This window comes from Podarcis cretensis (assembly GCF_951804945.1).
Source record: "Podarcis cretensis genome assembly, chromosome: 3".
Classification (NCBI taxonomy): domain Eukaryota; kingdom Metazoa; phylum Chordata; class Lepidosauria; order Squamata; family Lacertidae; genus Podarcis; species Podarcis cretensis.
The window spans coordinates 111,573,325-111,598,629 of record NC_137172.1 but is presented as its reverse complement, the minus strand read 5'-3'; the positions used below and the strand labels follow the sequence as shown (position 1 = coordinate 111,598,629).

The window sequence follows — 25,305 nt, the reverse complement described above, 5'->3', positions numbered from 1 at the left end:
TGATTCTTAGCAACTGCCAATTTCCCATAAAAATAACTCAAAAATGGCAAAAAGAGCTCAACAACTTTTGTATTTTCACTGCATGAAATATGGCAAGCCTAACTCATAGACCTGCCCCCTTTGACAGGTGAAGGTTGTATGATTGCAATTATTTCAAACTAAGCCACCTTGAGGATAATTCAATTTAAAGGCAGGGTATGAAACTTCAAAACAAAAAGGAGCAAAATAATAATAAAAATCCTTCAAAGCTCCTGTGCCTACAATAGCAAAGATTAATAAACTGTATTGATTGTACTGCAGTAGCTGTCAGAGTACCTGCCATTTTCTGATATTCTGATATTTTTTAATACTTGTGTTAGTCCCTTAATTCACTAGGCAGTTTTAAACTACAAGAGCTTTGGGTCAGGGTTTCAGTGCATAGGGAAGCCAGACTTGTACAGTGGTACCTCAGGTTAAGTACTTAATTCGTTCCAGAGGTCCATTCTTAACCTGAAACTGTTCTTAACCTGAAGCACCACTTTAGCTAATGGGGCCTGCTGCTGCTGCTGCGCCGCCAGAGCACAATTTCTGTTCTCTTCCTGAAGCAAAGTTCTTAACCTGAAGCACTATTTCTAGGTTAGCAGAGTCTGTAACCTGAAGTGTATGTAACCTGAAGCGTATGTAACCTGAGGTACCACTGTATATGCCATCTTTTAAGATCCAGCACCAACCTTTCATCCCAGATTGCAACATGGGACCCACTTCTTTTTAAATGAAATGAATAGATAAACATACAGTAACAGTTTGTTCTTTTGCTGTTGGAGAAAGTCATAGCAATTCGCAATATTTTGTAAAGCTCTGGGTGAATTTGCAATCTTTGGCAACTCTGAAAAGACAGTTGGTAAGTGAAAATTGGTTGTTGGCTCTGAAAAGAGAGTAGGAAATGTTGGTTAATGTACTGCTGTTTTGCAACTGAAAAGTCTTAATGGAAAGTAGTTACTATTTTTAAAAAAGAAACAAACATAGGCTGTGTGATTGCTCCTTCCCTCCATGTTTATATGTTTTAATACTTCAAGTCAACTAGTCTGATGATCTGGAGAATAACAACTTTTTAATATTAAAATAATGCATTCACCATTTTTCTCTTTCTTTCTTTAGGATGGTCAGGTGCCCTGTGAAAAAGAAAGCCAAACAAGCAAATGAGGAGGAGGAGGAGGAGGAGGAGGAGGAGGAGGAGAAGAAGAAGAAGAAGAAGAAGAAGAAGAAGAAGAAGAAGAAGAAGAAGAAGAGCAGCAACAACAACAACAGTGCTGATGGTGCCACATTTGTGGTCCACCTTAGGTTGGAACAGTGTCCAGTTGTGAGTCCTGACTAACTGGCTGAAGACCAGCTCCCTTTAGATCACATGAGAGATCACAGGGTCACTTTCTCAGCACCGAATCCTCCTTTCCTTGAACCAGCTTCAAAGGTATCAGGATCAACTGCCTGGTGGCAAGTATAAACAGGAGGTACATTGCATTTCCCAACCCTTGGAAAGCACCAAAGAGCTCTCAAAGGAGCTTCTTCCTGGCTCTGTGGTTACAGGGTGTTTTTATTAAGCCACTTACGTTTTTTTAGAAATGCTTCAGATCAGAAGCCAAATCCTAGGTCAGCAATACTCAACTTCTTCCCTCTGCACCCTCATCTAAAGCTGCTTCTCTTGATTTCCACTCCTTTATATCCCTCCCTTGGGTCAGCTGACAAGAGAACTGAAGCCTCCTTTTTTCAGTAGATCAGCAGATCTGTGACTCCTGTTGGATTCTTTTTCCTTTTTCTGGTCACACTGTGGTGAGATCCAACACTTCTTGTTTAAAGCCCTGTATGACATAGGCCTGAAACATCTGAAAGTGAGCCTTTCCCCTATAGCTCCTCTCTGGTGGCAGATGGTACCATCTTGGGAGTTCCACTGCCCTCAGAAGTTCAAGGGGTGGCAGCCCTGGCCTCTGACACCTGAGAGAGATATTTTTAGGGCCCATTCTATTCTCTTGACTGTACTAGTTTTAAACTGCTTTAATATTGTATTTTTTAATTGCTGTGACCAACCCAGCGACCTATCTATCACCTATCTATCTACCTATCTATCAATATAGATATAGATACAGATATAGATATAGATACAACAATAGATTGTTGTTAATTCCCTTGATATCTGATGGGAGGGCATTCCACAGGAGGCGGGCCACTACTGAGAAGGCCCTCTGCCTGATTCCCTGTATGGTGAAAGCCAGGTAAAAAATCAAAATACTGATGATGACAACAATGTATCTATTTCAATTCTCCCCCCCTTCTTCACAAGTTTATTATTATTATTATTATTATTACTATTATTACTATTATTATTACTATTATTACTATTATTACTATTATTATTTTAACAAAATAATAATAAATAAATAAAAATGTGCATCCCACCCCGAGACCATTTCATTGTAACTATCCAACCTCCCAAAATCTCAACACCTCTTGCAATGGTTTGACCCCTTTCCATTTTAACAGTAGAAATTCTACAAAGACCTTCCGTATCACCTCAGAATCATTTCTCCTGCATATTCCCCCTCTGACCTTAATAGCACTTATTTATTGATTATTAATAACTATATCCCAAACCTCTTTTATACCATTCTTCCATTTTATATGTCAATTCTTGTCACAAGATCAAGCTCACACCCTATGTGTCCCAGGAACACTAGGACATCCCATTTTTTACCACAAGAGAACAGCCATTTGGTTGCCATGATATCACAGTGTGATTACCCCTCCCACACACACACACACACAAAGAGAGTGATTCTTTCAGGACTGTGATTTTGCTTGGTGCCCTAAAATGTGTGTTTTTGGACAATGCACCTGAAAAAGTTTTTTTTAGGCGGGGGGGGGGGGGGTGACACAGTGCAAAAATGTGTGAGATCACGGCAACCAAAATGGCTGCCATGCTTTTGTGATAAAAAAAATGGGAAGATGGCATCTGGGAAGATGGTGTCTTGGATTTTAGCTTTAAAGTATTGGAGAGTAGGCAAAGTTCACATATAGGTGGTTTTATAAATCTGACCTGAGAAAATTGTTTATGTGCAGTCATCTTTAATAATAATATAGGATTTTTAGTTGATTATATTATAGAAGTCAATGCAAAATCTTGGCTTTTGCTTTTCCTATATCCAGGACAACTGCAAACTGGACATGAGTCAGCAGTGACATGAGTTTGCAGTGTGATGCAGCTGTGAAAAAGGCTAATGTGGTTTTAGGTCTCATTAACAGAACCACAGGTTCCAAGTCACAAGAAATACATACACACACACACACACAGAGAGAGAGAGAGAGAGAGAGAGAGAGAGAGAGAGAGAGGTACCTCGAGTTACAAATGCCTCAGGTTACAAACGCTTCAGGTTACAAACTCTTCTGCTAACCTGGAAGAGTTACCTCGAGTTGAGAACTTTGCCCCAGGATGAGAACGGAAATCATGTGCTGCCAGAGATAGATAGATAGATAGATAGATAGATAGATAGATAGATGATAGATAGATAGATAGATAGATGATAGATAGATAGATAGATAGATAGATAGATAGATAGATGATACATAGATGATACATAGATGATAGATAGATAGATAGATAGATAGATAGATAGATAGATAGATAGATAGATGATAGATAGATAGATAGATAGATAGATAGATGATACATAGATAGATAGATAGATAGATATAGACAGACAGACAGACAGACAGATAGATAGATAGATAGATAGATAGATAGATAGATAGATATAGACAGACAGACAGACAGACAGACAGATGATAGATAGATAGATAGATAGATAGATAGATAGATGATAGATAGATAGATAGATAGATAGATAGATGATAGATAGATAGATAGATAGATAGATAGATAGATAGATGATAGATAGATAGATAGATAGATAGATAGATGATAGATAGATGATAGATAGATAGATAGATAGATAGATAGATAGATAGAGATAGATACAGATAGATAGATAGTTAGATAGATAGATATAGATGATAGATGATAGATAGATAGATAGATAGATAGATAGATAGATGATAGATGATAGATGATAGATGATAGATAGATAGATAGATAGATAGATAGATGATGATAGATAGATAGATAGATAGATAGATAGATAATAGATGATAGATAGATATTGCTTTATTCTATACCACTCAGACTTCATCTGGAGTGCTAGATGGATTGATATATTATCAGCAAATTAGACTGGGTTCTAAGGAGATGGATGAAGATGTCAGGGCAGTAGAAAACAAATCCTATGAGGAAAAATGGCAGGGACAAGGAACGTTTAGCTTGGATAAAACTGGGAGGTGGGTGGGAATGATGCCACTTTCCAAAGACCTGAAGTGTTGTCCCATGGAACAGGGTCAAGACATGTTCTCTGCTGCCAGAGTAGATCTAATTAGCCGAAGTTATAGGAGGGTAGATTTCAGCTGAACACCAGGAGAAATGTTTTAGCAGTAAGAGCAGCTTGACAATGTTATAAAGCAGTGAAATGGATAGAGATTCAAATTGAATTATCGCGGAGAAGAGATTGCAATGTGTAGTGGGATACCGCCATCTGTGTTCTCAGGTTTCCAATAAGAACAGACACTGCTTCTTAATATAAAACAGAAGTAGAACACCAGTCATCTTAACAGTGACAAAGCAGCAAGAGATTCTTCTTCTCCTGCTGCCTCTGGAAGGCAGGTCGTCCTCCTCCTACACTCACCATACGCCTGTTGCATGGGCTTTACTGTCTCTGTGGGTGCTCAGATGAGCTTGGAAAAGGAGTGCTTCCTTGTATTTACTCCAGAATTTGGGGCATCCACCAAGGTGTGCTTCTGAATCTTCTCAGATATCCAGCATGCTGCCACAGCCAAAAGCATTATTTATAATCTGCAAGGGTTCTACATGCTATTCATGTACAAGAAGAGGTGCTGGGTTTCAGAAACGGCATCTTCACATTCACACCCAATTCTGTCAGGTGCTATTTGTTTTAAATAATGGAAATATTCATTAATGTCCATTCACGAGAATGAGAAACATAGTATAAAGAAAATCAGAAGAGCTCCAGCCACCACCTTGATTCTACAAAAAACCTAGGTCCTTGTACATGTTCTTCCACACTTTGAGTCCCCAGTAGTTTATCATACACTTGAAGCAATATGCAGCACACACTCAATAGCTTTGTAGACTAGTTATCTCACTCACATATCCAGTCCCCTTTAATTAATGTGTAAACAACCATGAGGATGTTTTGAATGGCTGGGGAAATTGTCAACACGTAGTGTGTGTGGCCATTTTGCCTTCCATCTTATCTAAGATACTCTAATTAAAAATCATGTTTTTAAAAGAAAAAAAAGTAATTTTGCACTGCTCAATATTAGCTCACTTGCACATTTTCTTCATGTTCGTGAAATGCCCCCCAGTTAGATTTTAGTTTGCTTTGTTCCGTGCCATTCTATACTCTGAAAAGGCTACAGAATTCTAGACAATGGTTGAATGTTATGGTCTAAGAATCATACTCAAACTGTAGTTTTATGAGGTCATAAAATTCTACAGTGTAAAGGCCAAATTTTTATTGCCACACTTTCTGTGGGCAATGTTCTCTCGACTGTTAAATGAATTTGTATTTCACAATTTTAGGTCCTCTGTTCATACTAGGCTTCTACGCTACATTAGCCATTAGCCCTGCTGGGTGAAAGGCTGTCTCCCACCCTGTCTTCAGCATTCTGGTACCATGCTTGAACATTTGCAAAGCACTGTGGGAAGGCAGAAGCCTACCTCATAAGGAGCTGCTGGTCATAGTTCAGTGGTAGAGCATGTACTTTGCATGCAGAAGGTCTCAAGTTCAGTCCGACAGTCAGAATCATTAGGAGGAAGCCTCCTGTATTCCTGTCATGAAAACGGTCTCATAAATTCACAGTATCCTTTCCATCCTCCTCTCTTTGCCACCTCATGTTTCAACTGCCATAGGTGCATAGTCATCAGCTCTCAGTCAACCCATTCAGGACCAAGCTGGACATCCTCAGAAACTTTATAAACAGGACACCCCTTGCTCTCTGACCTTCAAAAGCTGGAAGCAATCTGCACAGCTTCTTTCGTATCTGGACTATTTTCTTACACATTTCCTTGGAAGCATCCTGGAATGGCTACTGTTATTAACAGGATATTGAGCTGGGTGGTCCACTGAATCAATTTGGTTCCTGGTTCTAACATGTTCTTGACTTGTGTAGGCTCAAGGTGTCCTTCCTTCCTTCCTTCTTCCTGACTGACCCTACTTGGATTTTTTGGGGGGATACATATGAGTCAGTTCCTTCACTGTTATTTTCCTTCAGGTTGAATTCAAGGTCGCATTGTTGCTTTCGCCTTACAAGGCTCTGGTAGATGGGAGTGGATGACATAGTCTTGTTTACTGTCTGTTGGAGCTGAATATACCCTGAGATGTTTACAGGTATTTCCTGCACCACAGGAAAAGTGGAGGATTTCCATCCTTGGCAGAGGCGGCTCTCCTGACTCATTGGAGACAAGGAGCGCAAGCTGTGTGTTCTTGCTCCTTCCTGTTTCTTCACCCAGCGCAATGTGGTGGGGCTATTTGATGTCTGGAGAGGAGAGGCAGCAACTGCTGTGTGCCAAAATCATCGCTTCCTTGATGATGTGCTCAAAAAAAAAAAAAAAAGTCCTGTGGGGGAGCTGATCTTTTATTTTAACTTTCAAAAGGAAGCTGTAGCAACACATATACACACCACAGCAAGAATGACTAGATTCCAGGCTCTGCCTTTTGCTTTGGCTGATTTAAGCATTTTGGGATGGTTGAAGTTTTCCAAACACCTCTACACTTCTAGGCCTGGCAGAAGGCTGTCCTTCTCCTTTCATGCTTTCCAGATGTGAGAGCTAAAGGGAAGCTGACTTACAAAAAGAAAACAGGCTTTTTGTGAAATGTATCTCTCTTTCCCTTCCAGAAATAAAAACAAGATTCCCGCCCCCCTTTCCTAAGAGAGTTTGGATCCCTTATTTAGACTGTTCACATATTCATCTCTATTACTGAAGGCACATCCTTCCTCCAAACAGGAACCAGTTGAACATTCTTACATTCTTCCCCCATCAGAACTCTGAGACCTGCTCTTTGGTTGGGGTTTAAGGATTTCCAACAGGATATAACAATCAACCACACAAAACAACACATCCCAAGATACTTGCGTTGGGGGTGCATTTTAATTTTAGTAAGCTGGTTTAAAGCATGTGGGTACAAGCAGAATTGTCCTAAGGGACACAAGGCAATCAACAAAACTCCTTTTCCTGATACAATTTTTCTTGGATTGCATGTGCAATAAAGGTTTGTGTGACTCAGTCTCTGTGGCCAGATATGGCAATGGCTTTCTATAGACCTCCATGGAATAATTGTCTTTCCATCATATAAATGTAATCTAAATTAGCTTCAGAAACAAATTATTAACTGCCATTTATATTGCACTTTTAAGTATGAAATGTCTTTCGCTGCACTTACCAGTTGTTGAGGCATGCCACTATTTGAAGAGGGGCATATCTCAGTGTTGAAACATACCACGACCACCATCATAAACTTTTATTGCACTAACCAAAGGCCATGGCATCATCCAAAAGCATCAGCAGTCACTACATATACAGAAAAAAACACAGACAAATTAACAAAAATTCTTTGTTACATAGAATTAAAGGTAGTTCTCATATAAATGTACAAATGAAAATTCCAAGTCCTCTTCGCAGTTGACCGCTACTTTACCTAGTTCCTTTGCCCTGATCTTCCTAGCTAGCCAAGGCATAGAGAGCTACTCTATAAGCTACAAAGTCTTTGGCATTGCTCAGCAGCCATTTTACCCTCTCCACCCTGGTTAAATTGGTTTCCTTCGCAAAGAGAGGTTTCATAAATCGATTTCTTGGTTCTGTATATAATGGGCATTGCAGTCAGTACTGGCATGTGTCTTCCACATATGGTTGCCAACACAGAGTCTTTCTTCATAGGGTATTTTATTAGACTGTCTGTCTAGAACCGCTGAGGGAATCGATTGGAAGCGAAGTTCTGTGAAGGTGACTCTCAACAAGGCAAATGGAAGCTCTGTAAAGTATGTGGCTCAAAAGCGCTCCAATTTAATAGGCGAAAACCATGGTGGCTTCACATACAGAATGTCCAGGATTCAATCCTTGGTAGGTGATGAAAAAGACCTCTGCCCTAAATGCCAGTCAGAATAAACAGGACTGGGCTGGATGATGTCAGGCCTCAGGGAATTGGCTTCCTCCCCTCTTTGGCAGTAGATAAGCAGAACAAAGGAAAAGGAGACTTCTTACCAGTTAGAAACTTTAATAATCACAGTGAGAGAACAAAGAACACATCTAGGAATGGTGGTGCTCCTAATTAAGGAATCCACCCCCTGCTGTCCCTATTAATCTAAGTCATTTCTACGTCTTGTAATCTGAGCTTGTACCCTCTGTGCTTTCCATTCTGCTACTTTCTGAGCTCTCCGTGACTTTGGAGAAGGGGGGGAGTGAATGCTGTCCAGAGACTGTGAATCTGTTAACCCTCTCTCTTCCAGTGTTTCTTCTCCTAGCTGTTCCCCACCCAGTATTTCCCAGCTTCTGCCTTCTGAACTATGCCCCTCTGCAAACCACTGTTCCAAATCTATACTGTCGTCCTGCTCCTGGGAAGATTCAGGATCTGGAGCAGGGGGAGGGAGAGGGGGAGGCTCCCACCATTCCTCCTCAGTGCAGCCCTCCTCAGCACGGTCCCTGACAGATGAACATATAGTCTGGCGTGATGTAAAACCACTTCCTGTATTCCTATTTTCATCCCAATGAGTATCTGTCACCAATGGTGCCTGTGCCTGTCATTTCTTACAGTGCAGACTCCAGCCCGGCACACATTGTATTAGATCAGATTTAAAAAATGCTGAATTCTAGGCTCAGGGGTGGGGCCACGGGCCAAAGGTGAATGAAATGAAGTTCATGTTGGGAGTAGGAGAGTTGGGTGCCGGGGCATCGGCCTGGGTCTGAGAGGGAATGTAGAGTTCAGTCCAAGTTCCCCAATAGAATAACCTAATCATATGGTTCAGGAAGTGTAACACCACGCCACTATTGCCCAACGAAAGCAAGCAATGCACACAAACCAAGAGTGCTGATTGCTTCAGCTATATGGGGGGAAAACATTTGGTCTCACACATTTCAATGGTGACTCATCAGATGCTATCGCCACCTTTCAGAAGAAGTCAAAATTAGAATGTGGGCATGCCAAACATTAGAAGAAAGAGTTCTGCTTTGTAATTTAAGAGCACTAAGCTGAACTTTAAAACAGTGTTATTTGGCATCATTTTTATTATTGTTTTTTCTTCTTCTTTGAATTGTAATCAGTGTTTGACATTCCCAAGTTTCTTTCTATAAAGTCAGACAGAACAATAGAGAATTTGTGACCCTTTTTCTTGGATGACTACAATGACTTCAATATTTAATGGCTGTGATTTTGGCTCTGATTGTTTGGCACTTGCACTGGAAAGCAGTTAGACTCTCCAGCAGGCATATTCCAAAAGAACACACCCATTTCTCACAATCTCAAGTGTATATCAATGGTGATATCTCTTATGCAACAGTAAAACATATCATCTTTCCCAGATGCTTGTGTTATCTAATAGCACATGAGATGCTGTATATAATATATGATTGCTCTGAATCCACTCGAGCTACACTTTATAAAGCTGTTTCTGTAAGACTAGCTGCATCAGAATATGGATGGGGCTGTATGTTAAATGTGCATTCAGCTGAAAGCAATGCAATGCAGATGGACAATATCAACACCCAGATGCACATTCTAATTTCCTTTTGTTTGAAACACTGATTTATGCCTTTCATTCCATATCCAAAATGTGACTCACCTGTAGATCTCCTTTGCAAATGAAAGCCACTGTAGTGTAGTGTTGGACTAAGCTAAGGCCTGAGAGACTTGGGTTCAAATCCCTTCTCAGTCGTGAAACACAATTTATTTCATCCTAAACTACATCGCATATTGGCTAAAATGTTGCTTTTAAACTATCATGGATATTTATTAATGATTACCAAAGAATTTTAAGGCAAAAAAAATTTAAGAGTCAAATTGCTAAGATCAATGGACATCAGCAACTCAAGCCACAGACACGGCCCCTGAACGTAAGGGGTTCAAACGGGGCTCAGCAATTCCCCATTCCATGTTTTCTTGACGAAATCATAAAAAATGGGATTTAATTGTTGTCCTATGTGGGGGGAGGAGAAACAGGGTGCTAACAGGGCCCATGGGAACCCTCTGTGTTCAGGAACGGAGTCCACAACTGGAGTGGGTCATGCCCAGAACGTTTACACGTTTCCCCAAAATTTCATGCTCAGCGCCTTAGCTACACTCTGAGGAAGAACATTTTGCAATCTACCCTGATAAAGCGCCCATCTCTGCCTTCCAAGTCTGTGAGCTGGATGGAACTCTTCAGGTACAGCTTGGATTATATTCCATGCCAACCAGGCAGAGTTTCAGACTCCCTTAAAGCTCAAACCAAAGAAAGCAGATTATCCTTTCTAGAAACCCAGAGCAGTCAGTGAATACAGGCAGTGGTGGGTACCTGGCTTCCAGACAGCAAAGTCATGGCCACTTACAGGGAAGGAGAAGGGATGGGACAAGGCAATGAGGAAGTTGGCACTTTGTTGTGTGTGAATGTTAAGGATAGTAGGTAAAGGTAAAGGGACCCCTGACCATTAGGTCCAGTCGTGGCCGACTCTGGGGTTGCGGCGCTCATCTCGCTTTATTGGCTGAGGGAGTCGGTGTACAGCTTCCGGGTCATGTGGCCAGCATGACTAAGCTGCTTCTGGCGAACCACAGCAGTGCACAGAAACGCCGTTTACCTTCCCACTGGAGCGGTACCTATTTATCTACTTGCACTTTGACGTGCTTTCAGACTGCTAGGTTGGCAGGAGCAGGGACCGAGCAACGGGAGCTCACCCCGTCGCGGGGATTCGAACCGCTGACCTTCTGATCAACAAGTCCTAGGCTCTGTGGTTTAACCCACAGCACCACCTGATATATTAATTAAATATTATCCTTCATTCATTCACGCTACTGGGTCATGTAGCAGAGCAGATTCCCCTCAATTCATCAGGAAGCTAGTTTGCAGATTCATTTGAATCTCTTTAGTTAAGCAATCCAGTCTGGCTTGATTAGAATAGATTATTCCTGGTGTCTCCTTTTATCCCTCTTAAAAGAATAAAGACACAAGAGTCTTTCCTTAAAAGTAACAAGAAGTTTATTCACATTCAGTTCACAGTATGATCCCTGAAGGCAAGCTTTAGCTAGTAGTTACAGAACATACTGTGAGTTCATCCCTTATGGGAACTGAGCCCATGTGCTGCTGGCTGAGAGCAAGCAGACAGCAAAATACGTTAAGAGAACAGCATCAAGAGAACAAAATGGCAGCAGGAGAGCAGCGTGGCATCAAGAGAGAAGGTGGCTGCATGACTCGGCTCTTTTATGGAGTCAGCCAGGATCACGCCCATCTCCCTGGTCACATGCAGGGGGAGGATGCTCCAGACCGATGGAACAGGAAGTTATACTGACTGGATTAACATCCTCCTGCCTATGCCCACTCTAGGGAAACAAGGAATGTTGTATTTGACTGCTCCAATGGATTACATCCCACTTGTTGCAGGCATTGATGGGGTCAATCTGGCACTCCTGTCCAAGCATCCATGCAGCACTAAGCTGCCTGTCGCCTCATCCCCTATCTCCCAGTAATGGGTAAAACATGCACTACTTAGAGGTTAGATACCTGTTGACAGCCCTTCTCACCAACCTCTCCTGCCAGAAGCTACTCCAGAGAAAGCATTTAAGCCAAGGCTCTCCCTCTATATATTTCTTCAGCCCAGGAATGCAGTTTGGAGAAACATCAGGCCTGTTGGAGTATCTTGTCAAAGGAGACCCTGAATGAAGAATGAAGCTGCAGGGATGGCTAAACACTGCCACCCTCTTTGGTAACCTAGCTGCTAACTGTGAACCAAAATATAGTCAGGGGGTCAAGATCTAAACATCGGTGCCAGGAGTTTTTTAAATGGCTGGATCTGGAACTTTTCACTTGGTGCTGCTCAGAGCAGGCACTACAAATTCAAATGGGGGCTATTAGCTTCAGTGACTCAGGGATGCTTTCGGAGCCATTAAACAAACCAGATCACTCTTTTAATGTCAAGGATATCAAATATACAGAGATGTTTGCACTCTGAGATTGTGAGAAGATGGAGCCTTTCCAATGACAGATCTGGGATGAACACCATATTAGCATCTACTATTTACTTCTGCAGACCTTAAAACCATTTTTACTCCACAGACCAAAAGGCCAAAATCTGTCCGCGGCTATATCTGAGCTGCGTTAGCAGTGAACATGCTTTGAGCTGTCGCAGAATTACACATTCAGTGCCAAACAATCTTAAGCTCCAACTAGAAACCTGACCGTCTTTTGGATAGAGATGTTTAAACTATTTGCCACATTAATAATTTGTGGCAGTGTCCCGCAGACTAAATATGCATGTGTTGCTGAATCATAAGTTCACTGGAAGCCCACAGTCAGAAAAGTGGCCGGTTAAATTGAATCAGTATGTGAAAGTCAGCCTTCCTTACCTTTTGGCACTCTTCCCCACTAACAGCACTTATTCCCCTCCTGTCTTGAGTGGAGGTGTAACCCCATTTTCCTCCTGGACTTCTTGAGACACCTCCCACCTGGTTGTGTAGTCCCTGTCTTCACAGTTTTAGAGCACTGCTCAGTCTGCCCCTTCTGTTTCCTGGTCTTGTGTGAGATATTCCCCCCCCCCCATTAAGATGAACTCATATCAACAACATTAAAATTCAACATTCTGTAATTGATTCCTATCTCTGCCAGCACCACTTGAAATGTCTGCAAACATTATTTGATATTACAGTAATTTGACCCCCTAGGGATGGGCTTTTAGAAAGACGAGGACTCGTTTCAGCCTACTGCATAAAATGAAAGCTCTGCTACCTTCTTCCACCATAAGGATCCTTGACAAATGTTGGTTTTCTGCTAAACTAATGCTAAACCTTCACCTGTACAAAGCACATCTCTCTATTCTAATAGATTCTCTTTCTCCACATTTCTCAGTCATTTTGAGGAGGATGTGATATGATGTGTGGTTTATCTATCACCCTCTTTAGAATGCTTCAGAAATATGCAAAAATAAAAATAGTTGCATGTATGGTTCTTCTTGCTTCCTCCTTCCCCCCACAAAAAGCTTTTATATGAAGTCTCTTGCTCATTCCCATCTATGTTTTGTGCCCAATGAATTCCTGCACGAAGTATAGCAGATGTGTCGAACTAGGAGGGTGTGCTCTGACAGGGAGATTTCCCGGGAGCTAGAAGGCATTTTCTCATGAATCTTTGTGTCATGACATTTGACAGCACAGAAATGGCCCTGTGTTCCTTGGCTCCAATCAACAAGGCTTGATGCCATATTTGTTTAAGCTGGTCCTGAACAGTTTTTTCCAGAAGCGTCGTCATCTTTGGAAATCCCCTTCTCTCCAATTAGCTCTTTTGAATCACTTTCCCAACGTCCTGTGCTTAAATTTTAACTCTCTTCTAAAGTGCTCAAAGCACCTGACACATCCCAGAAAGGTAACTGCATTAAGTCTGCTGCAAAAATAGAAGTCAAAGAATCTTTGACTTCCTAATGACTAATAACTTTTTTGTGGCATAACTTTCATAGACTGAAACCCACTTCATCAGATTCATAATCCTCAATTGGCAGGTAAAGCTATGGTTTTCCCAGTAGTGATGTGTGGAAGTGAGAGCTAGACCATAAAGAAGGCTGATCGCCTAAGAATTGATGCTTTTGAATTATGGTGCTGGAGGAGACTCTTGAGAGTCCCATGGACTGCAAGAAGATCAAACCTATCCATTCTGAAGGAAATCAGCCCTGAGTGCTCACTGGAAGCACAGATCATGAAGCTAAGGCTCCAATACTTTGGCCACCTCATGAGAAGAGAAGACTCCCTGGAAAAGACCCTGATGCTGGGAAGGATTGAGGGCACAAGGAGAAGGGGACGACAGAGGATGAGATGGTTGGACAGTGTTCTCGAAGCTAGCAGCATGAGTTTGACCAAACTGCGGGAGGCAGTGGAAGACAGGAGTGCCTGGCGTGCTCTGGTCCATGGGGTCACGAAGAGTTGGACACGACTGAATGACTAGACAACAACATACATGTCAAAGGTCTGGAGTGGGGATTGGAAATAGTAGGGCCTAATGATCTATCTGAAATGTAAGAGGCCCAGCATGACTGCGCCATTTATAGGCAAAGCTCCAAGATAAGAACAGAGAATTAATTGGTGATAATATCATTGTACAAAGCTTACTATGCAAATGTAACAACTGCAGTAGGAGATAAAAACCATTATCTTGATCCATACTTACACTGAAAAGAATCCAATTTGCTGATAAAGTCTGGTGTAAAGTGACTAAGACCACAAATAGATAGGCATCCCTGATAGCCAGGGGTGGTCCACTCATGAGGCCAGTTGAAGTGATCACCTCAGGAGGCAGGATCCATAGGAGCAGCAGATCCCGATGTAGATCCCCCACCCCCATTCTCAACGTACGGTAGATCTTCACTCACACCTTTTTCCCTGGTGGGGAGGGAGGCACCATTTTGCAGTTTGCCTCAGATGTCAAAATATATTGGGCTGGCTCTGCTGATAGCCATTGACAGACCTTTTCTCATCCATGAATTTCTCTGGTTAGAAGGCCACCATGCTTGCTGAAGCTGGTCTGGGTCTGGTCAGTGCCTAGATGAGTGACTAGCGGGGAATCACATGTATGGCATCTTGAATTCCATGGAAGAAGAAACGTGAGATTAAAAGGGCAGTGCAATTGAATAAAAATAAGGCCATCTACACCACTGTTCATCACAATTTCGCTGGGGAGAAAACACATAATGTAATTATACATTGTGTGAACCCCACCCTGATTTGTCCTGAACCTATTACCAGCCTATAACCAATTGCCAACCTATTACCAATCCTAGCCCTTTTTCTGCAACACAGTGTTGTCATTCCTTTACTTACCTGCTTGGGTCCATAGACCGCTAGGAGAGATATCAAGCCACTCAATGGAACTCAGTGATACTGCCAAAACCTCACAATGTCCATTGTCTCCAGAATATAGTTTTAAAACAAATGAAACCAAACAGTGTTGTTTTAACCAGGGCTATGTTCAATTATGGGACACTGGTGGCACTGTGGGTTAAATCAGAGAGCCTAGGACTTGCCGATTAGAAGGTCGGCGGTTCGAATCCCCATGACGGGGTGAGTGCCCGTTGCTCAGTCCCTGCTCCTGCCAACCTAGCAGTTCAAAAGCACATCAAAGTGCAAGTCAGGGTCCCTTTACCTTTACCTTTATGTTCAATTAAGTGTCACTTGCTTCTTTTCAGGAGCTCAGAATTACATTTTAGCCACACAGAAATCTTGCATGGAGGCGAGATAAACTAATCTGTACAGATTCAATGATGAATTAAATCTATGTTTCCTTCCAAGCTAACCAACAGGTTTGCTCAGTTTCCCCGAATCTGGTGCGGTCCAGATGGTTTTGCACTCCAGCTCCTGTCATTGTTATCCACTGGCCATGATGGTTGGGGCTGATGGGAACTAGATTCCAAGAACAACTGGGCTTGAAGAAGGCTACTCTAGCTGTGATTACGTTTAGGGGGCTTTTCCATTCCTAAATTCACAATGCAAGACACGTTTTAAGCAAAGACTTCTCAAAAAAGTTTAGTCAAGAACTGCAAATTCCATTGTATTACTTGATTTGTGCCTCTGTGGCCTAATGGAGATTTGGAGTAAAGAACCATAGGGAGTTGCCAACAGTCAACATTGCCCAAATTGCGGTGGACATTGCTGATTATAAACCCCAAAGGTTTAAATAAATATCTCAGGATAATCTATTTGTACAAGTTAAATAAACTCAAATCCTCTCCAATTCTTAGAACACACAATATTGAAAACAATAAGGAAATTAAGGGAGATATGTTAGCATGTCTTTCATATCAAAGGCTTCTGATGTTCCAGAGATTTGCTTATACCAGACATTATAGAGACTGTTAGCATGAGAGCCCTACAGAAGAGTACTGTGGCTTTATAAGGTGAAAGGTAAAGGTAAAGGTACCCCTGACCATTAGGTCCAGTCACAGAAGACTCTGGGTTTGCGCACTCATCTTGCTCTATAGGCCAAGGGAGTCGGCGTTTGTCCACAGACAGCTTCCGGGTCATGTGGCCAGCATGACTAAGCCACTTCTGCCGAACCAGAGCAGCGCACAGAAATGCCATTTACCTTCCCGCCAGAGCGGTACCTATTTATTTACTTGCATTTTTATGTGCTTTCAAACTGCTAGGTGGGCAGGAGCTGGGACTGAGCAATGGGAGCTCACCCCGTCGTGGGGATTCGAACTGCCAACCTTCTGATTGTCAAGCCCTAGGCTCTGTGGTTTAAAAATCCCCTGCATAGTGACTGTACAATACATTCTGCAGTGACTGGCAATTCCAAGCAGTTTACATGAGGTTTTACATGAAGTTGTTGTTGTTGTTGTTGTTTAGTCGTTTAGTCGTGTCTGATTCTTTGTGACTCCATGGACCAGAGCACGCCAGGCACTCCTGTCTTCCACTGTCTCCCGCAGTTTGGTCAAACTCATGCTGGTAGCTTCGAGAACACTGTCCAACCATCTCGTCCTCTGTCGTCCCCTTCTCCTTGTGCCCTCCATCTTTCCCAACATCAGGGTCTTTTCCAGGGAGTCTTCTCTTCTCATGAGGTGGCCAAAATATTGGAGCCTCAGCTTCATGATCTGTCCTTCCAGTGAGCACTCAGGGCTGATTTCCTTCAGAATGGATAGGTTTGATCTTCTTGCAGTCCATGGGACTCTCAAGAGTCTCCTCCAGCACCATAATTCAAAAGCATCAATTCTTCGGCGATCAGCATTCTTTATGGTCCAGCTCTCACTTCCATACATCACTACTGGGAAAACCATGGCTTTAACTATGCGGACCTTTGTTGGTAAGGTGATGAAGTACATTGCATTATTCTAGCTGCCTCCAAGTGAAAACAAGAATGGCAGTCACCAAGGGTCCATCAGACAGAAAGGTATGTGGCTTTTTCATCAGGTAGAGTTGTTGGCTGTTCCAGGCACATGGGGCCGTATTCAACTAACTCAAGAGATATTGGCTTTACTTTAAGTGGGTCTTCTCTGAGTAAAGGCTGGTGCCATGATTCTATGAATACAACCCAGAGTGTGGCCACAAATAACCACTCCACTTTTTCAGAGAGTTTCTTTGGTGTGGTTAAAACTCGCCATGAACAGGTGGAAGCCATATCACACAAATAACTTGCTATGAAAAATGGTGCCTATGTTCTGTGTGGCTTCCGACCTTGGTATAACTAGTGTGGCAAAGCGGGTATGAGCTTTGATCAGTGTGGGAATGAAGCATCCTCTAGCTGCCTATCTTCTGAAACATCTGATTCTCTTGTCATTACTGGAGACAGCATGCAGGACTGGGTGGATTACTGTATTTAACTCTAGAGAGCATTCCACATCATCTCCCCTTCTCCTTTTTTGTAAGTATACTTTTTTTTAGTGGAGGAGGCGCACGATGAAGGGCCTCAGATGATGATCATATGATCTGGATAAGTTCGTATGGGCCTTTGTATGAATAAGGTTTCAGGTTCTATCCTTGGCATGTCCAGTTACAAGAATTTCAATGAGCTGCAGAAGATCTCATGTTTGTGACCTTGAAGAACCACCAATGGACTGGGTAAGCAATGATGACTCAGTAAAAGGCAGCTTCAGCACTAACACATTTTCAGCCTAATCCACAACCCACTTTTAGTGGAAGCACATGGGTGGATTTCCACTGATTTTTGCTCCTCTCTAAAGATAATAATATTGACACCAAGTACTATGTACAGTGGTACCTCAGGTTAAGTACTTAATTCATTCCGGAGGTCCGTACTTAACCTGAAACTGTTCTTAACTTGAAGCACCACTTTAGCTAATGGGGCCTCCTGCTGCTGCCGCGCCGCCAGAGCACGATTTCTGTTCTCATCCTGAAGCAAAGTTCTTAACCTGAAGCACTATTTCTGGGTTAGCGAAGTCTGTAACCTGAAGCGTCTGTAACCTGAAGCATATGTAACCCGAGGTACCACTGTAAAAGTAAACACATATAAAAGTAACTTGCATGTTACACTTATTTGCTTATGTGATTGTAGCTTTATGCGTGTAAGATGAGTTCTACCTACACTGGGGTATAGTATGCATAAAAAATCCCAATATTAGTGAAAAAATACATACTAAATATTATGCATATATTTATGAAAATAGCATGCAAAATATATTAGGGGAGAGTGTTTTACAAAGATGTCTAATCTGGGGCTGCACCCACCTTGCATGTCTTATATGGCATCAGGTGTGGGGCTAGGTAAGGACGCGACTGATTATGCAGCTGTTCCCTGCCAACAGCAGAACTGGACTCCCAACCCATGATCTGATGGGCAAGGAGTTTGATCCTGCTTGGTTGCCATCTCCTCCCACCTCCATGGGCCAACTTTGACAGGTGGATGGGACAACCCTCCTGTCAATCACCTGGTGATATGTTGTTGGTGATAGCCTTTCCCCCTTCCTTCCTCCTGAGGCTACCTGAGTAGGACTATAACTCTCCTCTAGAGAGCACTCCTGTAAGAGAGACTGGGAATACAACACAACTTTATGTTGCAGACCTTGCTTGTAGGGAAGCATTGATTTAAAAAAATCCCTAGTGTCAGAGCAAAGCTTGTGAACAAGTTCCAAGGGGATGAGGTTTACAAGCTGAGGACAGGGAATTCACTTAGCACAATGATCTCTGGGTAAATCTTAAGGAAGGAAGTTCAGAGACAGGAAGGGAGGGTGTGGATAGGAAAATGCTACTCTGCGTTGGGCCTTGAATCTTAGCCCATGGATGGATAAGACCGGATCTAGAAATTAATGTGTGATGTGGAGAATTCAATTATCTATCGAACAACCTTCAAGTCTGGCAGCTGGTTCAAAGCTGATAAGGAGGAGACTGGTCATAAAGTTCCCATGGAATGTTCTCATCCCTCGTTGGCATGTGTATGAGTTAAGAAAGCATGAATCAGAATCTAATTCTGCCAAACAGTGATTGGATCCCTCAGAGGCACTGGCCTATGAGTTACCCTAACAACATGCTCTGTTGAGCTATGGGAACTACAGAGGGTGTTTGTTTTTCTCCCCTCTTGTCGTCCTGTAGCCTGATTTTTCCCACACTGTTTTCTTGTCCTTTTAGTTTTCAAAACATGCAGCTGAAAATGCAATATATTCATTGGGTTATGCCACCAACTTTTAAAGGGGAGAGGGGAAATCCAACTTTCATCTTGAACGTAGCTAAAATCAAGAAGTCTGGCGATGCTTGGAATCTCCTGGCCAGCCAAAACTTTGTGGCATGTCTGGAACTCTGGGAATCAGCCAATGGGAACATCTAAAAGGGGTCATCATGCAGACTGGTGTAGGATAGATTAATCACGGATGGCGAAGAATCTTCCCAGACTTTACTAGAGACATCTCATTCTGATGTCCAAATCCACTTTTGTGCAGGAGAAAAAAGCTCTTCTGCAGTTATTTCCCTGTTGCTTCTTTACACACATTTCCAGAACAAGGGAATAATAATAATAATAATAATAATAATAATAATAATAATAATTTTTATTTATACCCCACCCTCCCCAGCCAAGGCCGGGCTCAGGGTGGCTAACAAGCAATAATAAAAACAAGTTGAATGAATACAACTTAAAAAACAAAATTAAAATACATCATTAAAATATTGAAACATTAAAATATTAAAATGCAGCCTTATCGCAGGAGGAGAAAGGAAAAGAAAAAAGAAAGAGTCTGAGGTAATCAAATTGGCTCCAAGCCAAAGGCCAGATGGAACAACTCTGTCTTACAGGTCCTGCAGAAAGAAATCAGATCCTGCAGGGCCCTGGTCTCATGAGACAGAGCGTTCCACCAGGCCGGAGCCAGTGTTGAGAAGGCCCTGGCTCTTGTTGAGGCTAATCTAACTTACTTAGGGCCAGGGACCACTAGGGTGTTGCTATTTATGGACCTTGAGGCTCTCAGTGGGGCATACCAGGAGAGGCAGTCCCGTAGGTACGAGGGTCCTAGGCCGTGAAGGGAAGACACGTGGATAAAATCCCCCCCCCCAAGATATGAGCAACAGTTGCTAATTCATGATACAGGCATCAGCAGTGGCTCATGCGATGGGATGGCTCTGAGGGTCCACCCCATCACTTGATCCACTACTGATGTCTGCCTAAGTAAAAGTGTTGCAGCAGCTTACCTGGAAGAGGCAGGGTGATGGTAAAGATTAGCTCCGTTGGTGTGTCTGCACAGCCCCACCCTCGCTGCCACCCTGCTGTATCCCCATTTGGGAAAGCAGCAGCAAGGCCAGTGTCAAGAGAGCAGCTATCAGGCCCCAACTGACAGGTGTACACTCAGCCAACTGGCTCCCCCAATTACAGAACCACATGACTGTAGAGTTGGAAGGGACCATGAGGGTCATCTGCCTCAACTCCCTGCAATGCAGGAATATCAGCTAAAGCATCCATGGCAGATGGCCATCCATCCATTTGAAGGAAAGTCCATAACCTCCAGAGCGAGTCCATTCCACTGCTGAACAGCTCTTACTGTCAGAAGCTTCTTCCTGAAGTTTAGTTCGAATCTCCTCTCTTGTGACTTGAATTCATTGCTACAGGTCCTACCCTCCAGAGCAGCAGAAAACATATTCCACATGACAGCCCTTTAGATATTTGAAGATACTGCAGCTACCATGTCACCTCAATGTCTCCTCCTTCCCAATGTTTAGTGAAAAAGAAGACTATTGGATTATTCTTAAATTACAGTGGTACCTCGGGTTACAGATGCCTCAGGTTACAGATGCTTCAGGTTACAGACTCCTCTAACCCAGAAACAGTACCTTGGGTTAAGAACTTTGCTTCAGGATGAGAATAGAAATTGCGTGGTGGCAGCGTAACAGCAGCAGGAAGCCCCATTAGCTAAAGCGGTACCTCAGGTTAAGAACAGTTTCAGGTTAAGAATGGACCTCCAGAACGAATTAAGTTCTTAACCTGAGGTACCACTGTATAAGGCAAAGGTTTATTGAGGTGGCAGTAATGTGTGTAGAAAGAGGATTTGTGAACCGCAAGGATGTTGTATGGGTGCAACTCCTCCTCTGTAAGCAAAGACTGTCCCACCCAGAGTTAGGAGCAGAGGACAAGATTGGACTTCATCTGCCACAATGTTGTTCCCAACTACAGGGTTTTACTTTTCCCCCAAAGGAATGAAGGCATCCATTCACTTAAAAGGAAGAACTTTGGGGTGCACTCAAGAATGCACTACTTCGGTTCTGAAGTGGGACAGGCCAGATAAAGGCTTTTCTGCCAGAGTGGGAACTATGTCCAAGATTATCAGGATGTAACAGAAGGAAAGGGAGAAACTTCCTAGTCATCATCCCCCTATAAAGGTAAAGGTAAATAACCCCTGGACCGTTAAGTCCAGTCAAAGGCGACTATGGGGTTGAGGCACTCGTCTCGATTTCAGGCCAAGGAAGCCGGCATTCGTCCACAGACAGTTTTTCAGGTCATGTGGCCAGCATGGCTAAACCGCTTCTGGTGCAATGGAACACCATGATGGAAGCCAGAGCTCACAGAAATGCCATTTACCTTCCTGCCACAGTGATACCTATTTATCTACTTGCACTGGTGTGCTTTCGAACTGCTAGGTAGGCAGGAGCTGAGACAGAGCAATGCCAACCTTCTGACTGGCAAGCCAAAGAGGCTCAGTGGTTTAGACCACAGTGCCACCTGTGTCCCAAACCTTGATCCTAGGCTGGCCAATGCAGGTGTTATTTGCTGTCAGAAAGTTGTCCCACAAGTAATTGGGCTGCTTACATTCTATACCAGGTATAGCAGGTATAGCCCAAAGAGGCTCAGTGGTTTAGACCACAGTGCCACTTGTGTCTGATATTTTTATGTAGTGGTGAAATTCAGTCCAATTTAAGCATTTTTAATCCCAATGATTTTGGTGGTAGAATGGGATTTACAGCAAAAATTGGATTTACAGCACTTGTTGGATCACATTTTTTTGAAGTTTAGGTTAAACTTATACAGAATCTCAAACCCTATTTTGAAAGCCTTGAGTAGCCCTTATCTGAGTGCTGCAGAGGGTGGGTAAGGAAGGGAGTGTTCTGTGGGATCCTAAATCTGAACTAGTTCTTACGGATAGTGTGTCAAAGTTTTTTGTTGCTGCATAATACTCTTATCGTGCAATGTGGAGGCATCCAGATACCACAGAACATATTAGCTGTGCTTCTGACAGTCAGCTTCCAATGATAACAAAATCATATGGCTTGTTTTATGGGTGGCCTGAGTTTAGAAAACTCAACTCCCAAGAAGAGAACATTTGAAAGGGAAACTCCTTTCCACCATCGTACTAGTTCTTTAAAATCCTTCACCTTCACCCTTAATGTTTCAATCTGCTCTCAGTTGGTGGCATCATATAAGAGAGCCTAAAGCATTGTGGCAACATTAATTTGGTTCACTTTAACTTCATCCAAAAAACAAAAAACATGAACTGCATGAAAAAAATATAGAAATAATTCCATTTGCTCTTTCCAAAGCCAAAGAAGCTAGACGAGTTCTCCAACATCTGTTTACATTTTCAATATATTCAGCAACATGAGGCACAAAATGATATTTAGGGTACAAATTTACTCACCTCAGAAGCTGGCTTCTGCGTTTTGATGCCATGTCACATATCACTATCCTTACTGAAATGCTTCCAAGTCAAAGTTGGAAGATATTGAGTGATTTCAGTGGGGCCTGGAGGATCAAACCATGAGAAAAGAGCATGACGAAATGCTGTGACAGATTTTCATAAGAACTTAGGAAGTTGCCTTCTACTATTAGGACATTAGCCTACCTAGCTCAATATTGTCTACATTCAGTAGTGACCAATGGTGCTGCACAGGTGTGGGGATGCTGTGCTCTCCTGACTTCCCAGTCCTGAACATCTCTGTTGCCTACTGAGAGGGAGAGGTGATGGGGCAAGGCCAGCATGGAGGGAGTGTCAGATTGGCTCTGCCACACTATGATGAGCTATGTGGTAGCAACCTGCAGCCTTGGGAAGGCCCACTTTCAGGCAAGGAACCTGAGGATGGAACCTGGGTTTTTCTGCATACAAATCAAATGTTCTACCACTGAGCTATAGCCCTTTATCTACATTTTTCCTTGCCTGATGCATTTTATCACAGCGATCCATCATTTCTTCCATATAAAAGGAAACTGAGTTTTCCTTCCATCATAAAATATATTAAATTTGAGCAAAAGCAGAATATTCTGTATCTTACAGATCTGATGTTTAATAGAATGGTTTTTATTGAAAATCTATATTCTTGCTGTAGACAGCAAATGAAAACTTAACCCTCTTTTGGCTCAAGAAGCAACTCACTTTAAGAAATAAACTATTTATTTTCAGTACAGAAATCGTCTCACTGATCCAGATCAGCTTGAACTGATCCTGGATAATTTATGCATTTCACATTAATAATATTTACAGCTGTTAGTTTTTGCAAAATTTGCATTTGGTATTTCAGCTCTTATTTACCATTAGTTTAGATTTTTGTTCTAAATGTTTAAATTTCATCTTAATTTTGAATTTAGCTTGTTCCCTGTTATAAGAATAACTGCAACTCTTAGTTGGGCAATACCTCCCTTTCAGTTTTTTATTTGCATTTGTAACAGAAAATAACTAAACAAACATACAACAGTGATTGAAACAATCTATTGCCAGCTGACATTGAAACTAAAAATACCCCATTAACTCTGTTTGAAACATATACATTAAATTAAGCAGTCAAAATAGGTTTCTAAATGAAATGGATGGTTATATGCCATGCATTCAAATGTAAAGCGGGAAGTGAGCTCTTCAAACTGCTGGCTGAAACATGGAGAAAGTTTGTCCTTCTATTCTAGCAGGACTTATCTATTCTATAAGTCTCTTAGCCACCATAACACATCACAGAATCCATGTTTGTTGTCCATCGGCTAGTTGGGCAATACCTAGGACCAATCAAAACGTCACAAAAATGTGGCAAGCTTTCAAGTTCTTTTCAGGCAAGCAGCATCAGTAGGGTAGACACATAGTTCACTTCATTTGCTGGCTGGCAAATTCAACCTCCTCCCTCTCCACAGCTGCAGCGTATGTTGTGTACACAGAGTCACCCAGAGGTAGGTGGGCATAATCTCTCTTTGTCTCACTGTGGAGGGCAGCAGCAGTAGTGTGTGAGAAGAGGCCACCAGCTCCTCTCTCACTGAAAGGGGCAATATGGGCAGAGGAAAGGAGGAGACTTGGCAGTTGAACACCCCGAGAGTTAGAGGGTAGTGGACACTGTCAGAACAAGTTGCTTTGTTGGAGCTCTCCATGGTGCTGCCTTGTGGGCCTCTTTTCAAGGTTAGGTTGGAGAAGTTGATAGGTCTGTTCTGGCTTTTCTAGGCCACTATGGCTGCAGACTTCTGAATACCAGTGGCTGGGAACTGTAGGAGGGGAGATTGCTCTTGTGCTCCACTCCTGCTTGCAGGCTACCCATGAGCTGGTTGGCCACTGTGAAAATAGATGTTGTACTAGATGGGCCATTAGCCTGAACCAGCAGGCTCTTCTCCTATTGTTAAACATACATCTGGTGCATGTTATTGTATAGTTATGTTTCTCTCTCATTATCTTCCTTCTCCTACTGCTCTTCTGATCCTTCTTTAGAAGCTTTCTCATGCTCTGAAAGAAAGTATGGATCAGGCTCTTAAGCTCAACTTCACACAAGTTGACACATGCTATTGCATGTAATGGCTTATATAGTATACATTGTATACCTACGATTGTGTATCTTCTGACCCGTCTACTGCAATTATTAAGTTTGCAGATGACACCACCATAATGGGTTTAATAACAGGTGCAGATGAATCAGCATATAGAGGGGAGGTCCAAAAAATATCTGCATGGTGCCTAGGGAACAACTTGCACCTTAATATCAGCAAGACAAAGGAGATGGTGTTGGACTTTCGGAGGAAGAGAAGAGAACTAGCCCCGCTGTACATCAGGGAGTGCTGTGTGGAGAGAGTCTCTTCCTTTAAAGGTCTCAGTGAAGA

The 25,305-nt window shown here is 42.5% G+C and overlaps 2 long non-coding RNA genes across 3 annotated transcripts; both read right to left on the bottom strand.

Moving 5' to 3' along the window:
* Positions 1-789: 789 nt before the first annotated feature.
* Positions 790-24,274, bottom strand: LOC307212735. 2 transcript variants are annotated; one of them, XR_013837156.1, is made up of 3 exons: positions 24,226-24,274; positions 22,883-22,986; positions 790-904 (listed from the first exon to the last, which is right to left on the bottom strand). It is a non-coding gene; the product is annotated as an uncharacterized lncRNA (long non-coding RNA). The 2 variants fall into 2 exon arrangements; XR_013837157.1 differs by having other exon boundaries at positions 24,173-24,268.
* On the bottom strand, positions 2,143-11,801 carry LOC307212777. The gene is made up of 3 exons (XR_013837205.1): positions 11,331-11,801; positions 10,459-10,673; positions 2,143-2,228 (listed from the first exon to the last, which is right to left on the bottom strand). It is a non-coding gene; the product is annotated as an uncharacterized lncRNA (long non-coding RNA).
* Positions 24,275-25,305: the final 1,031 nt, after the last annotated feature.